Source organism: Clupea harengus, chromosome 14, assembly GCF_900700415.2.
Source record: "Clupea harengus chromosome 14, Ch_v2.0.2, whole genome shotgun sequence".
Classification (NCBI taxonomy): Eukaryota; Metazoa; Chordata; class Actinopteri; order Clupeiformes; family Clupeidae; genus Clupea; species Clupea harengus.
This window is the reverse complement of record NC_045165.1, coordinates 29,134,460-29,154,836: the sequence shown is the minus strand read 5'-3', so window position 1 is coordinate 29,154,836 and position 20,377 is coordinate 29,134,460.

The window sequence follows — 20,377 nt, the reverse complement described above, 5'->3', positions numbered from 1 at the left end:
AAATACTGAGTGGGCATCCACACTCATCAAAACTTCTGGCAAATAGACTTTGCAAAGTCTAGAGGGTTGCCATTTTGACAACATTAGTTTAAACAACACATTTATAAATAATATTTTAGTAAGACTGTTATTCTCAGACAGCGTTTATTTCTACTGTTGAGTGCACTTTTGAACTTTTCCTATGCACACTCCACATATGGGTCAAATTTGTCTTGCGGCTTTCTCTCCGTCCTGTCTTGGCTCAAGGCTGACACCACCTCTTCCTCTGATTGGTGGATGGCTGTGAGGAAGGACCCGCCACTCTAATAGAGAGGTGAGGGAGTGCAGGTTGAATCGGGCGGAACCAGTGCCATCCAGGCCAAAGCAGAACCACTTACAAGGCCACAAGGTTTAATGGATAAGTTGTCCTCAGCTCCTGTTCTGATTTTGTGTTTCAGTGACTCATTACAATCAAAGTATAGGGCAAAGGGCTTCTTCTGTTTGCATTTGCAACTTTTATTTAACTGTCATTTCATCATAGTTCATTATAAAATCAACAACTATTGGTTATGGACCATCACATGATGCAATCCCTCCCGTTGTTGAAGCTCTTCAATCATTGTTGGTTGATAGGCAGAATTATGTTGACAAGTGAGTGGGCCTGAATTTCATTGACGGGCAACGAGCAAAGTCTGTCATGCATGAACTAAAGCTATTGTGTGGGAGTACTGGGCTGAGCCACCCATGTTTGTGCTTAGGATCTTTTATTATTATTATTATTATTATTATTATTACTATTATTATACACATATGTTTTTATCATATGAAGAATCCTGCATGTTTATTGGATTTACTTTGATCATCTTACTGCATTACTGACATTTTTTCACAGTATTCTACGGGCTTACAGTTTGCATGACTGCTACAAGGAAATTAGGGTTTAGCCAACTATGGCTTTAACCTGTTTTCACTAACTTTTGCACTGAATATAAGTTATATTAAGATCTAGGACATATAGTCACTATTTGTGTGTGTGTTTAGTTAACGTAATTAAAAGTCATAGAAGCCACCAGTGAAAGCTTGATCGTTTCTCTGTGACTTGCACAGTCATGTACGAACAAAGGCAAGTAGTTGTGTTATTATGTTTCAAGGCTGCCACGTATGATCAAATCAAAAGCCCTTCAAATGGCCCCTCCCACATGCCTATAAATACACCACACCTAAAGTACACACCTTGTGTGACTGTTTTCAGAGATCAAGAACTGCGTACACGAAATGATTCAGCAGCTTATGTTCTGTGTTGCTTTCATTTCTGTAACATGTAGGATTATGTTTTGTCTTACAAAGGTTGTCTTACGCTGAGGTTTGGACCTCTGTGTTCTTTTCAGATAAAAATAAATAAATTGGAGCTGAATGAAAAATAAATGATTGAGAACATGTATACTTCAGTTTAGACAGGTAGAGTTGTTAGTCCATGTCCATTATGTGTGTGAGTTGTGAGAGTATTGGTACAGTCCCTCAGACCCACTTGATGGAACCGAATATTGGTGTTTTCCTGACGTATCAGACATGAACTGAGTGCTGGCATTATTTTGTATCAACTTACTCTATAACCCATACCCCTGGGTATGCAAGAGCAATAGATGAGACCTGACTCATTATAATTCAAATGGCTTATGTGAGAATTCAGGTTCTCCTGTAGTATTTATTATTTTGGTTATGTAAGCGATCATCTCTGATGTCACAACAACTAATAATATAGTCTAAACTAAGAATTATATTTGTGTAAAATATTGTGATATTACTCTACCTTGTCAGTCGCTTCTACCATTGTCTTTAACGGTTTCATATCCTTTGTCAACAAATACACGTGTACCTCTGTCCATTAGGGGGTCTCGAAGCATGATTTGTATTTACTACAGTGGTGTAAAAGTGAGCTACCCTCCGCAACTTTAGGGGGAGCTCAGCAACAAAAATCACCAATTCTCGGATAATGGGGCTGTAAGTGTAGCCTACTTCACAAAAAGCTCATTACGATATTTAGCCAGCAGTGACAGCGATCTCTAGTGTCCAATCACATTTTCGATTGTCGTATGTCGAAGCATTATTGCTGTAACTTTCTACAGCCATTTTCTTAGCCACCCCATCACAGTAACTTGACTCATTTCCATGAACAGCTGTTATTGGACACGGTCCTACTCTCTTTTCGTAATGTTACACACACATACACTAACCCTGCTTGCTATGCCAGGCCTATCTTATCGAACGAAGCCATGGTCTGTTAGCGTGAGAAAATGCATCCGTTTTTCAAAAGAAATAAGTAGATTTCAAATTTCCATTTCCACTTCTATTTCAAAGGCAGCCAAATGTAAACAAAGCAAGTACAACCCGGACTATATTAAATATGGATTTACTGCGTCTGAGTTCGTTGAGGTCCATGATGTCATACTGTAGTCCAGGTCTAAAGAGGTATTTCAGTTATTTATGTATCTTATGTTCCCCCTTAGTGGGTCGTGGATGACGCATACAAACAATTAGGTAGTCGTTTTAGGCAAAATGTTAAGAAAACCTGCTCTGCATGACACAGATGGTAACGTGCATAAAGACGCTAAACAACACAGGGGGTTAACACTCAGGCATTTTTCAACATAGCCGACGGACAAGAACGATAACAATAACGCACGCAATGCATCATTTACATTTAGTCATTAAGCACAAGGGAGAGAACAGTCAAGCTACGAGCAATAGAGACCTAGTGTAACAATAAATACTACTTCACATAAGAAATAGAAAAAAAAGAAGTGCAGGAATGTAACTGCTGTAAATGCAAGTTATATAGCCTACTAGTCGAAGTGCAAGTTAGGAGGGGAGGTGCTCTCTGAAGACTTGGGTATTCAAGAGCTTCTTAAAGGTGAACTACATTCTAAATTCGAACCATTCTTGCTACATTCTGGGAAGTAACTATGCACAAGTTCCGTTCTGCTAGCAACGATAACCCACAATAACCCCAGGAAGTAAAACGAAACGAGGAAGTAAAATGAGTTTGTTGTATCAAATGAAAGGTTTTTACAACAAACAACCCTGTTAATCGACTGGGTAATATAAAAACCTTTTATATGCAACGAGTTTTATTGTTCCATTTGTCCTAATGATCGGGAAAATAGTTAAAAGCGTGTTTGAAAGTTATAGTAGCCTATTTGTCATTATAAAGTCCTAATCTGTCTACTCGCTAGATCAGACTTTATAATGGTATTTTGTTAACTGTGCATTATATTAACTTGCTTTAAAACAAGGTAAGATATAGTGAGTTAATTTTAAGCTTACAGGATACTTTGATAATGACTAAGATGTAGCTGAAAATTGACAATTAATATGACTTTCATAGTAACATCAAAATGGGTTAAAAACGATTCACTGATGTTACAAAAGTATGATTTTCTTGTTTAAATATAGGGAACACTGACTAAACAGGCATCATTGTAAATATTGTAGTAAGAAACAGTAAAACACACAACAATCTGCTGATAAAAGGATTATGTCTTCAATAAAGTTGGTTGAACATGTTCAGAACACTGTAAAGAAAGGGTAAAATATGTTTAGCAGTCATTATTCTGGTCATTCACTGTGAAAAAACACTTGACACACAGATCACACAGGCGAAAATGCATTATCTTCAATGGCAGGGTATTGCCATGTGACATGTATCACTCTTTGCTGATGAAACTAAAGATTGTGTCTCAATGAAAGGGGGGTGGAATATGTTTAGGACATTCCAAACATTAAATAAAATGTGTGAAGTAGTTGAGATTTACGTCCCTGAATGCTCCACAATACTTTAAACATAGGTGATCAGACAGGCGAAAATGCATTATCTTCAATGGTAGGGCCATGTGACATGTATCACTCTTTGCTGAAAAAACTAAAGATTGTGTCTCAATGAAAGGGGGGTGGAATATGTTCAGGACACTCCAAACATTAAATAAAATGTGTGAAGTAGTTGAGATTTACGTCCCTGAAGGCTCCACAATACTTTAAACATAGGTGATCAGACAGGCGAAAATGCATTAACTTCAATGGCAGGGCCATGTGACATGTATCGCTCTTTGCTGAAAAAACTAAAGATTGTGTCTCAATGAAAGGGGGGTGGAATATGTTCAGGACACTCCAAACATTAAATAAAATCTGTAAAGTAGTTGAGATTTACGTCCCTGAAGGCTCCACAATACTTTAAACATAGGCCTACACACAGGCAAAAATGCATTAACTTCAATGGCAGGGCCATGTGACATGTATCATTCTTTGCTGAAAAAACTAAAGATTGTGTCTCAATGAAAGGGGGGTGGAATATGTTCAGGACACTCCAAACATTAAATAAAATGTGTGAAGTAGTTGAGATTTACGTCCCTGAAGGCTCCACAATACTTTAAACATAGGCCTACACACAGGCAAAAATGCATTAACTTCAATGGCAGGGCCATGTGACATGTATCATTCTTTGCTGAAAAAACTAAAGATTGTGTCTCAATGAAAGGGGGGTGGAATATGTTCAGGACACTCCAAACATTAAATAAAATGTGTGAAGTAGTTGAGATTTACGTCCCTGAAGGCTCCACAATACTTTAAACATAGGCCTACACACAGGCGAAAATGCATTAACTTCAATGGCAGGGCCATGTGATACGTATGACACTTTGCTGATTAAACTAAAGATTGTGTCTCAATGAAAGGGGGGTGGAATATGTTCAGGACACTCCAAACATTAAATAAAATGTGTGAAGTAGTTGAGATTTACGTCCCTGAATGCTCCACAATACTTTAAACATAGGTGATCAGACAGGCGATAATGCATTAACTTCAATGGCAGGGCCATGTGATACGTATGACACTTTGCTGATTAAACTAAAGATTGTGTCTCAATGAAAGGGGGGTGGAATATGTTCAGGACACTCCAAACATTAAATAAAATGTGTGAAGTAGTTGAGATTTACGTCCCTGAAGGCTCCACAATACTTTAAACATAGGTGATCAGACAGGCGAAAATGCATTAACTTCAATGGCAGGGCCATGTGACATGTATCGCTCTTTGCTGAAAAAACTAAAGATTGTGTCTCAATGAAAGGGGGGTGGAATATGTTCAGGACACTCCAAACATTAAATAAAATCTGTAAAGTAGTTGAGATTTACGTCCCTGAAGGCTCCACAATACTTTAAACATAGGCCTACACACAGGCAAAAATGCATTAACTTCAATGGCAGGGCCATGTGACATGTATCATTCTTTGCTGAAAAAACTAAAGATTGTGTCTCAATGAAAGGGGGGTGGAATATGTTCAGGACACTCCAAACATTAAATAAAATGTGTGAAGTAGTTGAGATTTACGTCCCTGAAGGCTCCACAATACTTTAAACATAGGCCTACACACAGGCGAAAATGCATTAACTTCAATGGCAGGGCCATGTGATACGTATGACACTTTGCTGATTAAACTAAAGATTGTGTCTCAATGAAAGGGGGGTGGAATATGTTCAGGACACTCCAAACATTAAATAAAATGTGTGAAGTAGTTGAGATTTACGTCCCTGAATGCTCCACAATACTTTAAACATAGGTGATCAGACAGGCGATAATGCATTAACTTCAATGGCAGGGCCATGTGATACGTATGACACTTTGCTGATTAAACTAAAGATTGTGTCTCAATGAAAGGGGGGTGGAATATGTTCAGGACACTCCAAACATTAAATAAAATGTGTGAAGTAGTTGAGATTTACGTCCCTGAATGCTCCACAATACTTTAAACATAGGTGATCAGACAGGCGATAATGCATTAACTTCAATGGCAGGGCCATGTGATACGTATGACACTTTGCTGATTAAACTAAAGATTGTGTCTCAATGAAAGGGGGGTGGAATATGTTCAGGACACTCCAAACATTAAATAAAATGTGTGAAGTAGTTGAGATTTACGTCCCTGAATGCTCCACAATACTTTAAACATAGGTGATCAGACAGGCGAAAATGCATTATGTTCAATGGCAGGGCCATGTGACACGTACGTTTAAAGTATTGTGGAGCACTCAGGGACGTAAATCTCAACTACTTCACACATTTTATTTAATGTTTGGAGTGTCCTGAACATATTCCACCCCCCTTTCATTGAGACACAATCTTTAGTTTTTTCAGCAAAGTGTCATACGTATCACATGGCCCTGCCATTGAAGGTAATGCATTTTCGCCTGTGTGTAGGCCTATGTTTAAAGTATTGTGGAGCATTCAGGGACGCAAATCTGAACTACTTCACACATTTTATTTAATGTTTGGAGTGTCCTGAACATATTCCACCCCCCTTTCATTGAGACACAATCTTTAGTTTTTTCAGCAAAGAGCGATACATGTCACATGGCCCTGCCATTGAAAATAATGCATTTTCGCCTGTCTGATCACCTATGTTTAAAGTATTGTGGAGCATTCAGGGACGCAAATCTGAACTACTTCACACATTTTATTTAATGTTTGGAGTGTCCTGAACATATTCCACCCCCCTTTCATTGAGACACAATCTTTAGTTTTTTCAGCAAAGAGCGATACATGTCACATGGCCCTGCCATTGAAAATAATGCATTTTCGCCTGTCTGATCACCTATGTTTAAAGTATTGTGGAGCCTTCAGGGACGCAAATCTGAACTACTTCACACATTTTATTTAATGTTTGGAGTGTCCTGAACATATTCCACCCCCCTTTCATTGAGACACAATCTTTAGTTTTTTCAGCAAAGAGCGATACATGTCACATGGCCCTGCCATTGAAAATAATGCATTTTCGCCTGTCTGATCACCTATGTTGAAAGTATTGTGGAGCATTCAGGGACGCAAATCTGAACTACTTCACACATTTTATTTAATGTTTGGAGTGTCCTGAACATATTCCACCCCCCTTTCATTGAGACACAATCTTTAGTTTTTTCAGCAAAGAGCGATACATGTCACATGGCCCTGCCATTGAAAATAATGCATTTTCGCCTGTCTGATCACCTATGTTTAAAGTATTGTGGAGCCTTCAGGGACGCAAATCTGAACTACTTCACACATTTTATTTAATGTTTGGAGTGTCCTGAACATATTCCACCCCCTTTCATTGAGACACAATCTTTAGTTTTTTCAGCAAAGAGCGATACATGTCACATGGCCCTGCCATTGAAAATAATGCATTTTCGCCTGTCTGATCACCTATGTTGAAAGTATTGTGGAGCATTCAGGGACGCAAATCTGAACTACTTCACACATTTTATTTAATGTTTGGAGTGTCCTGAACATATTCCACCCCCCTTTCATTGAGACACAATCTTTAGTTTTTTCAGCAAAGAGTGATACGTGTCACATGGCAATACCCTGGCATTGGAGATAATCCCTTTTCACCTGTGTGATCTGTGTGTCAAGTGTTTTTTCACAGTGAATGACCAGAATAATGACTGCTAAACATATTTTACCCTTTCTTTACAGTTCTGAACAAGTTCAACCAACTTTAATAAAGGCATAATCCTTTTATCAGCATAATGGGGTGTGTTTTACTTTTTCTTAATACAATATTGTCTGTTTAGTCATTGTTCATTATATTAAAACAAGAAAACCATACTTTTGTAACATCAGTGAATCGTTTTTAACCCATTTTGATGTTACTATGAAATTAATATCTCTGATAGTTTAAGAAAACACGGGGCTAATAAGGGACTTTTATTTTGAAAAATCGTAACCGGAAGTCGCTCGAGCTCATTTGCCTATAGTTGCTCACTGAACGCTGCTCTATGCACACGGAAGCTTTCACTACCCTTGCCCACTACATAGCCCAGCGTGTTGTCCCCAACATCCCAAGCGTTCAACTCAAACTCCCGCATATGTTGGGGAAGCTGCCGCTGAAGTTGAGTGCACCCCTGAGGGGCTTTGGTGATGGGATAGGTTTAGGAGGCAAGGGGTGCAAGTTGCAAACCGGTCTCGGTGGAGTTCCAATGCCCGTTTCCACCGGCGTCAAGCTATTCTTTCTTCCTTGGTCCCCGCTGTTCTTATGCCTACGGTGCCCATTGACTTCCATTCACTGTATTTATTTAACTGCTCTTACTCACGCCGTTGGAACAATTTATGCACCGTTTCACTTTTATAATACACTACCATACATGAAAGACGTATTACTCAAAGGATGGACTAGAACAATTGCGAGAAATCCTCATCTAAAACTCTGACCAACTTTGCGCTCGGGACTGAAAACCTATAGGCAACCTGATCACCTAGCGGGAAGTCCTCTCCCTGCAGCAGGTGTTGTAAACCCGCTTCTGTCGACGTCCGGTGTCAGCAAGGGGATGCCTGGCCACCTCTCACATCGTTCACGCAGGTTGTAATCCATCCAGGTCATCTCCTGCTCTCGAGGACCCAATCCTCAACGCTAAATCCACAAGGCCAAATTATTTGTATAGCACATAGGGAATTCAGTGTGCTTTACAAAAATAAGACCAAAAGGAACATCCAAAAGAAATATAAAGACGAGTGAAAGATACAAATATAATTAAAAGAAAGTAAAAAACATAATTAACGGAGCATACACTCCAACCCTAGCTGGGTTGAGGCTGTTGGGGTCATTTCGTTGGGTTATTTTTACTCATTCTGGGTTGTTTTCTGTAACCCAGCCGCTGGGTGCGTGGTTGAAGACAGTGCCCCCAGCTCCCCTCCACCAGATGTCACATCACATACCAGCAGCTGTCACTTTAAATCAGTTGTTTCATTCTTTGAGCTGTAATAAGTTTCAAGTTTCTTTACTCTTCTAGCGTGTCATCCTGATGTAAAGCCTTTTTTCAAAGTGTCATGTAAGTCCAAATCAATGACTGTATATAGAGTTGAGCCTGGTCCAAATGGCCAATGGTCCAAATCAATCACTGAGCTCCCCAAAGATGGAAATGGTATTCTCGCTGTATAGTATGTTAGCGGGGGAATAAATACACACAAGTCCAACAAAATTAAGAGTAAGGGTTCTTTATCTGATAGATATAGAAACAAAAGATTTGCATAGAAAAGTACAAAAATAAAATGACATCAAATAGAAATCTTATATGATAACCTAACATGTACAACTCTGTAGCCCAACTAGCCGTATAAGAAAATAAATGAAAGTAAGTTTCAGCAATACAAAACGGTAGTGGTGATACTGAGAGTAGACAAATACAAAAACATCATTAGTATACCACTAACATCAAATACATAAAGCTAAAATATACATAAAACCAAAATATACACCAGTATGTCCGAATGAAATGATACCATCACTTACATGTTCCTAACACGCACGCATCTCTATCCTCGTGTGCTCCCAGGATACCAGTATGGCTATATGTCTGCTAGGTGAAACATGAAAATTCACTTTAATACAGACTGTATGCAACTTAATTTCCTACAAAATACATCTACTTCTACACTAACTACATCAACTCATACACTTCATTCTATAGCCAAAACGGAATTGTATTTCACAAATGTAAACTTAAATTTAGCTACATCCCAAATGACCGAGCGACTGGGCTAATCCACATGCTGCCAGAATCCACAAACATTCTTAATTGCATGGTTATTAAAGTATTTTAAGACAAATGTCCCACTTACCAGCAATAATAACCAAGTACCACCAAATCTCCCTCACGCCAGCCACCTTCTCTGATGCACTGCGTTCTCGCTCCCGTCTTAATACCCAGAATTCACCACATACCAACCCAGGAACTACAACATGATGCAATGTAGTTTTCTGGCATTTAAAGGAGACATGTCCCATTACAACTGAGAAGAAATGAACAACCTCAAACTATGACCCGGTTACAAGTATAAGAGCTTTGCTGCTTGTCATTCCTGGCTAACGTAAATAGTGACTGATACCCGTCCATTTAGTTTGATTTACTGGTCTAACATTGCACCAAAAACAGATGGAACAGTGGATTTCCCCCTCATGATGGAAAGTAGCCTAACAGTTGCGTTTTAAAACTAGGCCTGTGGTCAAATTAAAATAAATGTATGTAAATAAAAATGTCTGCCTAACTTGTTTTGTTTGTCTGTGTAGGTTACCTGTCCTATTGGCCTATCAATATTAGGCAATATTAGCATATAAATTGAGCTGTTAGGAGACGGTGTGACTTTCAATTTAGACGTTTTGTGTTTTAATATGAATTAGGTTGACCTAGCATTGGGCTGATCCTAACAGAGTGTGGGAGTGGCCAACATCATTTCGTATACGGAGGATTAGCATTTTTGGATGTTCCGATTTTTAAAACGAAATCCCTATCAGAGAATTAATGGGTTTTTAGAAAATTGACACGATAACCCCTAAATTAAATAAGTGCTTGACAGACCCCGCATTCGATTCTAAATGGTAAATCATTTAGGCAGCGCTTTTCTACTCATAGAGCACTCAAAGCGCTTTACAGATGAATGCCTCTGACATCTACCCATTCACACAACGATGGCAGAGGCTACTATCTATCAACCTGCATGTCGGGAGCGGTTGGGGGTTCAGTGTCTTGCTCAAGGACACTTTGACACCTGGTGAGGAGGAGTCGGGATCGAACAAACAACCCTCCGATTGCTGAATGACTCCTCTACCTCCTGAATCACTATCGCCCCAGAAATGTGTGCAAAAAACATGTATGTCATCTCTGTATAGACCAATTATATCTCTCAAATATGTCTGTTGCTATCCCTTGGCTACCACCGAAAAATTAACAGACTACAAGGCAAGTCATTCAGTTTATGCGTCACCAATTTCACAAGGAGCAGAAGCTAACCATAGCTAGTTTTACCGATTAGAGCAGGGGCCTCAATCTCCCGGCCCGCAGGCCAGATCCGGCCCGCCAAACCATTTCATCTGGCCCACCGGCTCCTCAGAATTTTGCAAAAAGTTCCATTGATTTGAATGGGCCACCCCAACGTTTACCGCTGACATTGGCAACGGGTTTTGTGCTTCTAATTCACACCTTTGATATCATTCCGCAAGTAGACCAGTCATTTTACGTAATGGGAACTTAATTGAAGTCAGAAAATAATGGGTTGCTACGCAACACCTCAAAACTTCTATTTGCGTGAACAATTTTTTCTTAGCGGAAGTCACAAAATGGCACCAAAATCATTCAAAATAGGTATTTTGGAGTAATGTCTTCTATCGTTTTGACAAGTAACCGAATAATAAGCGGGATAATGTAACGAACATTACATTAATGGTCATTATCGGAAAATAAATCTAGGTGTGTGTCAAAGGCAAAAGTTTCAGTACGTATTCTGTGACGAGAGCACTTACATAAATAATAATGTTCAGCTTGCAATTTTTTTCTGCGGTGTTAACAACCAGTTTGAAGTGACAGGGCAATAACTTTGTGTAAAAACAATGCAAGGCTGTACCACAGCTAAGGATGTATTTGAACAACTGTGTGACGCAATTGAGCATGCTGGTCTGTCATGGAAGTCGCTCCGAGGAATAACAACAGACGGTGTACCATCAATGATCAGAATATCAGTAAACTATTAATTTTAGATCATGGAAATATGCTGTACAGAAAAAAAACAGACAAAGGACATTTTACATTATACAATTTATTTTAAAACATTCATTTTATAAAATAAAATAATTCAGATTTTTGCTGTAACTTTATTCAGTTTTTCTGCTTTGTTTTGTTTGTTTGCAGCCTTGTTACCAACTATATAAAAGTGGTGCAGTACAGCATTTGCTTTGAAATGTGCATGTATGAAGGAAAAATATAGATGTAGTTGTCGATGAAGACATTATCCCACTATTACTGCTGTATATGTAAGTCATGGGCTATCAATGAGACGAAGTAATCCAAAAATGCAATTATAACAAACACCTTTATCCAAAGAACATCTTGCATTGCCCAGGAATTGAAACTCAGGTGAGCTACTACATAGTAATAAACTATAGTAAAAACGTATTATTATTAACCTGTTCAGATTGTGTTTCCTTCCCTTCTCTGAAGAGTATTTTTACAAATATTTCTTGAAGGTTTTGACAATGAAATCAATAAAAATGTAATTTTTACCAAATTTCAAAGTTCAATTTATGCAATTCATCAAAATCTAAGTGCAATATTTCTTTGTAAAATGCAAAATACTGATCATATTGATTCCAGAGTTGATGATTGATGAAATTGAACATACATTAAACCAATCAGTATCATAACATTTTAGTTGATAACTCGATATACTTTATTTTTTACAAAACATCCAGTGTTTCGGTAGTGACAGCACTGTTTCGGTAGTGACAGCACTGTTTCGGTAGTGGCCACAGTATTTTGTTAGCAAGGTTGTATCATATTTCCTCAACCTTATTGTTTAATCTTAACTCATATCATGCTTTAGGTTGGGAATATTAAAAACACAAATGTTTTGTGCTTTTGCTGTCTTTTCCTCCATGATTTTCTGCCTTTTTTTTGCTCCCTGTTGGATAAATCACTGATACATTTCAACTTTCCTTCTTCCTTTCGTTTCTTATTTCTTTCTCTTTCCTTCCTAAAATATTCTTGGTGTTTCACTGGGTCATCCCTCACTCTTTGTCGGTATTCTCTCAGCCTCTCTGCTCCACTTTTTCCTTTTGGCATTTTGGTGTCTTATGATTCTTTCTCTCCTGAACAATTTCAGATAGAAATCAGCATTATCTACATCTTTACCATTTAGTCCACATAACACACTTATTTCAAAATGATGGGATTGAACTACTTACCATTCCATTTTGTCACTACCGAAACGATCATGTCACTACCGAAACGATCATGTCACTACCGAAACTTTACCATATGTTTTGGTAGTAACTGTTTCGGTAGTGACTGTTTCGGTAGTGACAATTCTAGCTAAATTTGAGCATAAATAAATAATTCTAGCAAGCACATGGCTAGCAAACACATCTTTGAAGAGGTGTACACACAAACAAACATAATACTTTGCATAAAACCCCAAAAAGTTTACTTAATTGAAGAAAAAAAGGTGTTCGGTAGTGACAATTCTTAAGGTTACACACTGATTTTCAGACTTTGGAACACATTTATATCAAAAGTATGGGATCTAGCTACTTACCATTCAGCCATGAGGGACAGGGATGCAGTATCACTGCCTGGTTATAAATGCAGGGGTGTGGCTAAAAAACAGGCTCAGCCAATGGACTAAAACTCCTGTGTTTCGGTAGTGACATGAAAACTATGGACATGATTTTTTGAGTATAGTTTATTTTTTTTTTATTAAACCCACAATAAATCTAAATCTTCCAAGTTCTGTTTAAACTTAATCATAAAGATCTTTGAAATTAGATAATTGAAAAAAATCAAAAAAATGTAAAAAGTGTTATTTACAGACATTGAAATTTAGATGCCAGGGTTGTGGACAGCTACTTCCCAATAGAAAGTACCCTATAAATGATGATTTTGTATATATTTAGCTTATCCCTATCTCATTTAATGTCTTGGGTTTAAATAGACCAGAACATATTCTTAGTAAATATCTATGTATGAATACTTAATTGTTTTGTAAATAGTTTTTCTTGTAGTGGGACCACACTTTGCAGCAATTCGGTAGAATGGCCCATATATATATATATATATTTTCGTATGTCTCAAAATACATATCATACTGTTAGATAACTAAGCTTGTGTCCGCGAGCCATTCTAATGCTTCACTGTTCAGGGTAGACAGTGCCTGAAGGCCAGGGCACTGGTACTTGGTGCAGTCGATAATGTGATCAGTAGTTTGCTCTGGGGCCCCTCAGGGGCAGTCTGGAGCATCACATAGGTTCATCCTGTGCATATTGGCTCGGAAGCGTCCATGTCCTGTTCGGCATCTGTTGAGTCGTACCCAGGAGTTTCTTTTGAGGGTGTGTCCTGCAGGCCTTGTGGACGGTGTTTCGATGTAGCCATGTAGTTTGGTGTTGGCTGAGCCCCACTGTTTGGTCCATTGTGTGATGGTCCAGGACCCAGGTGGCTGACCATTTGCCTCATGCAGCAGACCCCGAAGTCTTGCAGAGATTGGTGCCCTCAACGGTAGGCGTGGTGGTGGGTCGTTTGAGTTGATGTCATGATGGAGTAGGTGGCTGGCTCTGCGTTGAGCTCTCTGTGCAAGGTTTAGGCAGGCTGCTCCGCGGCGGATTGCTGGTGGTGGGATTCCACTGAGGATGTGTAGGTATGAGGTCAGTGTAGATCTTATACATCCTGAAATCATCCGCGTGCTGTTGTTGAGAGCTATGTCAAGCTTGGTGGTATGAGTGGATTTGCACCAAATAGGTGCACAGTACTCTGCTGTTGAGTAGGCCAGTGCTAGAGTAGCAGTTCGGAGTACAGGGAAACTTGCTCCCCACGAGGTTCCGCAGAGACGTGAATGAGGCAGTTTCTTGCTTCCACCTTGGCTCTGACTTGCTGGAGGTGTTGTTTATAGGTGAGGCTTCTATCCAGAGTAACACCCAAGTATTTTGGAGACTTTTCAAATAGAATAATATTTCCTGCACATTTGACTTCTAGTTGGATGTTGGCTAGTCGGTTGGCAAGATGGAAGTTGCTGCTGACGGTTTTGGTCTCATTCATTTTCAGTCACCAGTTAATAAAGTATTTGTTCAGATTAGTAAGATCATTTGTTAAGGTGTCACTTAGTGAGCTAAAAGAAGTTCCGGTAGTTAGGAGTGCGATGTCGTCTGCATAGGTGTATTTTTTGCTGCTTGTTGTCGGTAAATCAGAGGTATAGATGTTATAGTAAACCAGTGAAGTCAAAACTAAAACATTTCAAAAAAAGTTTCAGCAACTGCAATTGGTTTTCTTGGTAATTCCGCTGGCCTCTCAAAAGCAGAGGACACATGTTCAGCAAATGAGTCAACACTTATACCTTCTCTACCAGAGCAAGACAAGACTAGACTACATGGGACAAGACAAGGATAAATACACACAGGTGACCAGCACCATTTACAAACAGAGGAGTGTACACTCAACAATCAATAAACACACATATGACATGACTCTGATGCAATAGTATCAGGTTGTTCAATGTGCAATAAGTACATTCTAGAGAGAAGCATTGGATAATTCCTTTCTGAGGCAAAATGAAGATAAAATGCAGAAGCCGTTTGATCAAGGCGACTTCCGCCATACCCATTGCCATAACCAGAATGAACCTGGCCTATTACCTGGCCCGGAACCAAATAAACATTCCCCTGTTTCCCGACGGCACCGCTTACCGTCGGACCGATGCACGTAGACATGGGAAACAACAATCCACAAGTTGCCGGTAACCTTAAATGCTACAAACATAATCTTGTACTAAGTTGGTGCACCAATTTATGTACAAAATAAATGTTTCCATTGCATACCAACAGAGTCTTGTCTTCTTTTATCGGTCAGTGTTTGAACGTATGTAGCTATTTAACGTCAGTGTGTTTGCAATAGGGGCGAATTTGTGCCGGCAGAGCACTGATCTTGTGCGGTCGCACCCAGACCGTCACAATGCAAAAAAGTCCAGTTACCTCGCATGGTGCCATTTTAATCCACATTTGATATGGTTTTCATATGTGTACATAACATAGGTATGGGCTATATTATTTATTTTATCATAATGTTTAAAAAGTGCATAGTGCTGCTAATTTTTTGGTTTTCAATCAAAACTTTTTTTTTTAAGATTAGATTAGATTCAACTTTATTGTCATTGCACAGAGTACAAGTACTGAGGCAAGCAAATGCAGTTAGCATCTAACCAGAAGTGCAAAGTAGAAGAGTGCAGATTATGTGCAAATGGTAATATAAATATAGATAAATAGGGTATATACAGTATGACATAAGATATAAGTGGTATGAGCAGTAAGAACATGAGCAGCAATAATGGTGATTAGTGCAGATGTGATATAGATATATGTAAAGTGCAGGTGAAGTACAGGTGAAGGTGGCAGTAGAAGTTATAAAGTTATAAATGAGGTAGGAGACATGATAAGATATAAGTACGATGAATATGGATATGACAACAATTTTACATAAATAGATATATACAATGAACAATTTAGTGCAAATGTTCAGTGGCTCGAGGTAGGTGTGTGGCAGTCAGGCCAGGGTAGAGAGGGGTAATGCAGTCACTGTAGGAAGGAGTGTGAGGGGGTAGCCAGGGGGAGCTATCACCGTGGTGCAGAGATTTTAGTTTGTGTATCAGTGCTTTTTGAACATTTTCAGCACATTTTAACAATATCGTGATCATTTTGTTCACCATAATAGTGGTATTAAATCTTTATACCATTTAATCTCTGTCTAATCACAGCAATAGGTTTGGACTTGTACTGCTATTTTGCATTCATAGGCACCACTAGAGTGCAGTATTAACCCTGTAAGACCCCTGGTTGTAATATTACAACGTCACTTTTATCTCTCCAAAAAACACATTTGCAAAAACGTTTTTTGGGGAAAGACCACATTTACATAGTCAATGGGTCCTATTGTCTTGCCTTGCAATGCCATTGGATTGTAAATGTGTATATAGGTGTGGCCATAAGGCCATGAACTCACTCTACCTGCAAACTTTCTTGGAAGCACATCTCCTTGGGCCTCATTTATAAAATGTTGCGTAGAAACAGTCTTCCATTTGATCTAAGTCATTTTCTGAAATGATCGTAAGTGTGATTCACAGAAAACAAACGTACGCACAAAAAAACACGTGTATGCCAATCCTTCAGTTATAAATCAAAAATGATCGTGGAATGGTGCGCAACTGAATCTCCGCCCTCAAAACGCCCCTACTTAATCTAATTAGCATATTCTCAATGCATTCTCAATGCTGGTGGTGGGATTCCACTGAGGATGGGTAGGTATGAGGTTGGTGTAGATCTTATACATCCTGAAACCATCGCCAGCATGCCTATGCTGCGCTCCACTACTAGTGGGCTTCCTCATCTGTTTCAGTGAGCGCAATCGGGGTGAGAAGCCATGGCTTCAGAGGATAACCTCGGTCACCTGTCTACCTGCGTAGAAATGATTAGGTTAGGCTACCTTATGTATGCTCGAAAAAGCAAGAACCAAATTGGGCTACGATTTGTTTTTATTTTAAAGTGTTTAGCTAGAATCCAGCCATTCCTGCCTGCTCCATCCTCCAGTCGGTTCCCAACACTGCAATTACGCACGATGAAGGAGTCGTGTGTCGACCCTGGCCAGCGTGCAACAGTGTTCAGGATGACCATATTGGCATCACAAATGAGCTGCACATTTATTGAGTGGATGTTTTTCCTGTTAATATAAATGTACTCGTTCAAATGTGGAGCCCGTATGGCAACATGAGTGCAGTCTATCGCACCTATCACGTCTGGGAACCCTGTTTTTTTTAAGGAAACCCTCTTTTACATTTCGCTGTTCCTGGACACTGTACGGAAATGTAATATATTGCGGACATAGACGGATTAGACCGCGAAAAACATCGGGGAAAATTCTGCTCATATAATATCATATAATTCTGTGATATACCCGACTGGTCTCCAATTTCTCCAGGAACCCAAGAACAGACAAAACCTGAACCTGAACATGTATGGCCTGGTTGCACCCTGTGCGTCTCTGTAGACGAAGGCCCATTTGGGCACAAAGCTCAAACAGAGGCGTTCTTGGCAAGCAGTACCGGCTTATCAGCCATTCGTCTTCCTGTGCCAAAAAGCCCGCTCTCTCCTTATTGCCCGGTTGGCAATGTCTTCTAATAACGCCAATGCAGCCATATCTCCTACTAAAAACAAATAACTATCAGGCGTTTTATAGGTTATAGATTGAGCGAAATGTTTTACACGTGTGGAATTAAAATAAATACCTATTAGACGTGAATTTCATTCATGTGTGAATTATTCTAATTGTTTAATTGATTTTATTGAGCGAAACATTGATTTGGCCTTTCACCATTAGCCCTAATGGTGACAGTGGTGGTGACCATGATGATGATGCGTGTCGGCGCTCTGAGAGTTCCGAATTCCTGCAGTACTCCAGTCTTTCCACAAGGAAATGTACTTACGCGAACTAGAACCAGACCCAGACGTAGAGATACGTCTTTTTCCACGTCTAAGACGTTTTTTTTATAAATCTGTACTTTGATCGCACGAACACCCTAAGATCAAATCTGTGCGTAAGTACGTTTTATAAATGAGGCCCCTTGTTTCATTCAACTGGATATATCAACATTGAAGTACAGTGCCCTCCACAATTATTGGCATCCTTAGTGAATGTGACCAAAACAGGCTATGAAAAAAGATGTCTTTGCTGTTCATCCTCTTGGTCTTTCACTCAAAATATTCACAAAAATCTTACCTTTTCATTGAAGTAAAATTATTGAAAGAAAAATTTTTTTTGACATTAAATAAATATTATTCTCCAAAACAGGTGTGCCACAATTATTGGCACCCCTTAATTTAATGTTTTGAGCAGCCTCCCTTTGCCAAGATAACAGCTGAGTCTTCTCCTATAATGCGTGATGAGGTTGGTGAACACATGGCATGGGATCTGAGACCATTCCTACATACAGTATCTCTCCAGATCCTTCAGATTTGATATGCAATTGTTTTAAAACCTGTGATACATTTCAATAACATATGCATAAGAGGAAGAGTGCAGGGAGTTATGTTTAACATTTCTACTTATTAACTAGATCAATGTGCTATGTTATTTATATTTGACATTGAGCATAATGTTACGGCCAGCAAGAGCAGATACTTCATGACACGAGTAGTAAAAGGCATTGATCCAAGAGTGGAGTGGAATTGCAAATGACTTCCGAAAGATGGACTAGCCTAATGAACGAATGAATGTTGATAAATGTTTACAGGATTCAGGTCCGTAGTCAAAATGTTATTTAGTTACAAGCTTATAAATCTAGTAGACCTACATTGTGTAGGTTTCATTATGTAGGCTATAACATTATAGTTTGAACAATAACAATAAAACACTCTTTGGCTCTCTTCGAAGGCGGTCGCATTTTCTCTCCCTCTCCTCCCCCTGACCTTCCCTGCTTGGCTTCTATCGTCTTGTCTTGTCTTGTCCTATACTTGAGAGACTCTCTCCGCACCGCTCTTCGAACTAAAAACCATGGATTTGATCAACTGGTCTCTCAACGAAATTGACACCATCTTCTCGATGAGAAGCTTGGGTTCGGGGGAACCTGACTGTCCTGCCGGGACGTTCGCAGCTGGCTACTCGATGGACGCGTGGGAGAAGTGGCGAGTCGTGTGCCTGGCGGCCCTTTCCGTGGAGGACATTGAAGACATCTACCTATTCGGAACCTTGATTACAGGCTTTCTGCTGATTGGATTAGGCGGAACCCTGGTTTATCGGAAAATGTATGAAACGGTGACAGCTGTCAAAAGCCCACTAAGGCTGCCCGACATGATTGAAGCGCTGGGCAGAGCTGTTGGCACTCAGACTGTGGCTATACACTGCGATATGGATAACATCCTGGCGGCTATTAACCGCGATATGGATAACAACACGGAGAAGTTCACGGCTTTGCAAAGGAAATTGGAGCAATTCGGAGACCGGACGGAATAGGAGTAGACGAGCAAATTGGCGCCTACTCCCAAGACCAAACAACCCCAATCTTATCTGCTTTCGGCCCCCTCAACCAGCACTGCCTTGGCCAAGGCTGTTGCTGGAACAACAACTCCCCTGAAGATCGCTGCAGTGAGACTCTCTTGCATTCCCTTCCCCCTTTCCACAGACACCTGTGGATTGTTGTCTCAGTCCAGGACCTTTTCAAGGATGTCTCCATGGCAACGACAATCTTGCGGACTGAGAATCTGTCTGATTAGGCCTAGGGGAAGGCGACAATCCAGGCCTACTCATACTCGAACTTTCTACATGCATACATACACACATACACATTACTGATATGCATTCACCACCCCATGACCCCCATCCCACGCCTTCGCCTGCTTCGTACCCCCAGGGTGACAGGCGGGTCTGTGACCATAGCCGAATATGGCTGTTGGACCAGATTGCTGCTTGTTTGCGCTGGCTTACCTCCATCCCCCCTCCCCCCTCCCCGTTGCAAGTCTTGAGTTCTGTCATGTTGTAAAATGTATGTGCTTATGTGCTGAGGTGTTTTTTTCCTGCTCCCACACTGTACTCCTCTAGGAGCATAGTCTGGGGGTCGCCTTTTTTTTCTCCTCCCTTTCCTCATGTTATGCTGCAATTCTTCCCTCAACCTTGTCTTCCCGTCCTGTCTACCCCCTTGTCCGATGGCGCTTGTGTAGCGGCCGTGGAGATCTCGTGCAGGAGATAGTTTGGTGATACTATAGCCTGTATGGAGAATACCAAAACAAATTCCTAGTATCTGTATACATGGCGAAATAAAGTTGAATTGAATTGAATTGATAACAAGTTCCTACAG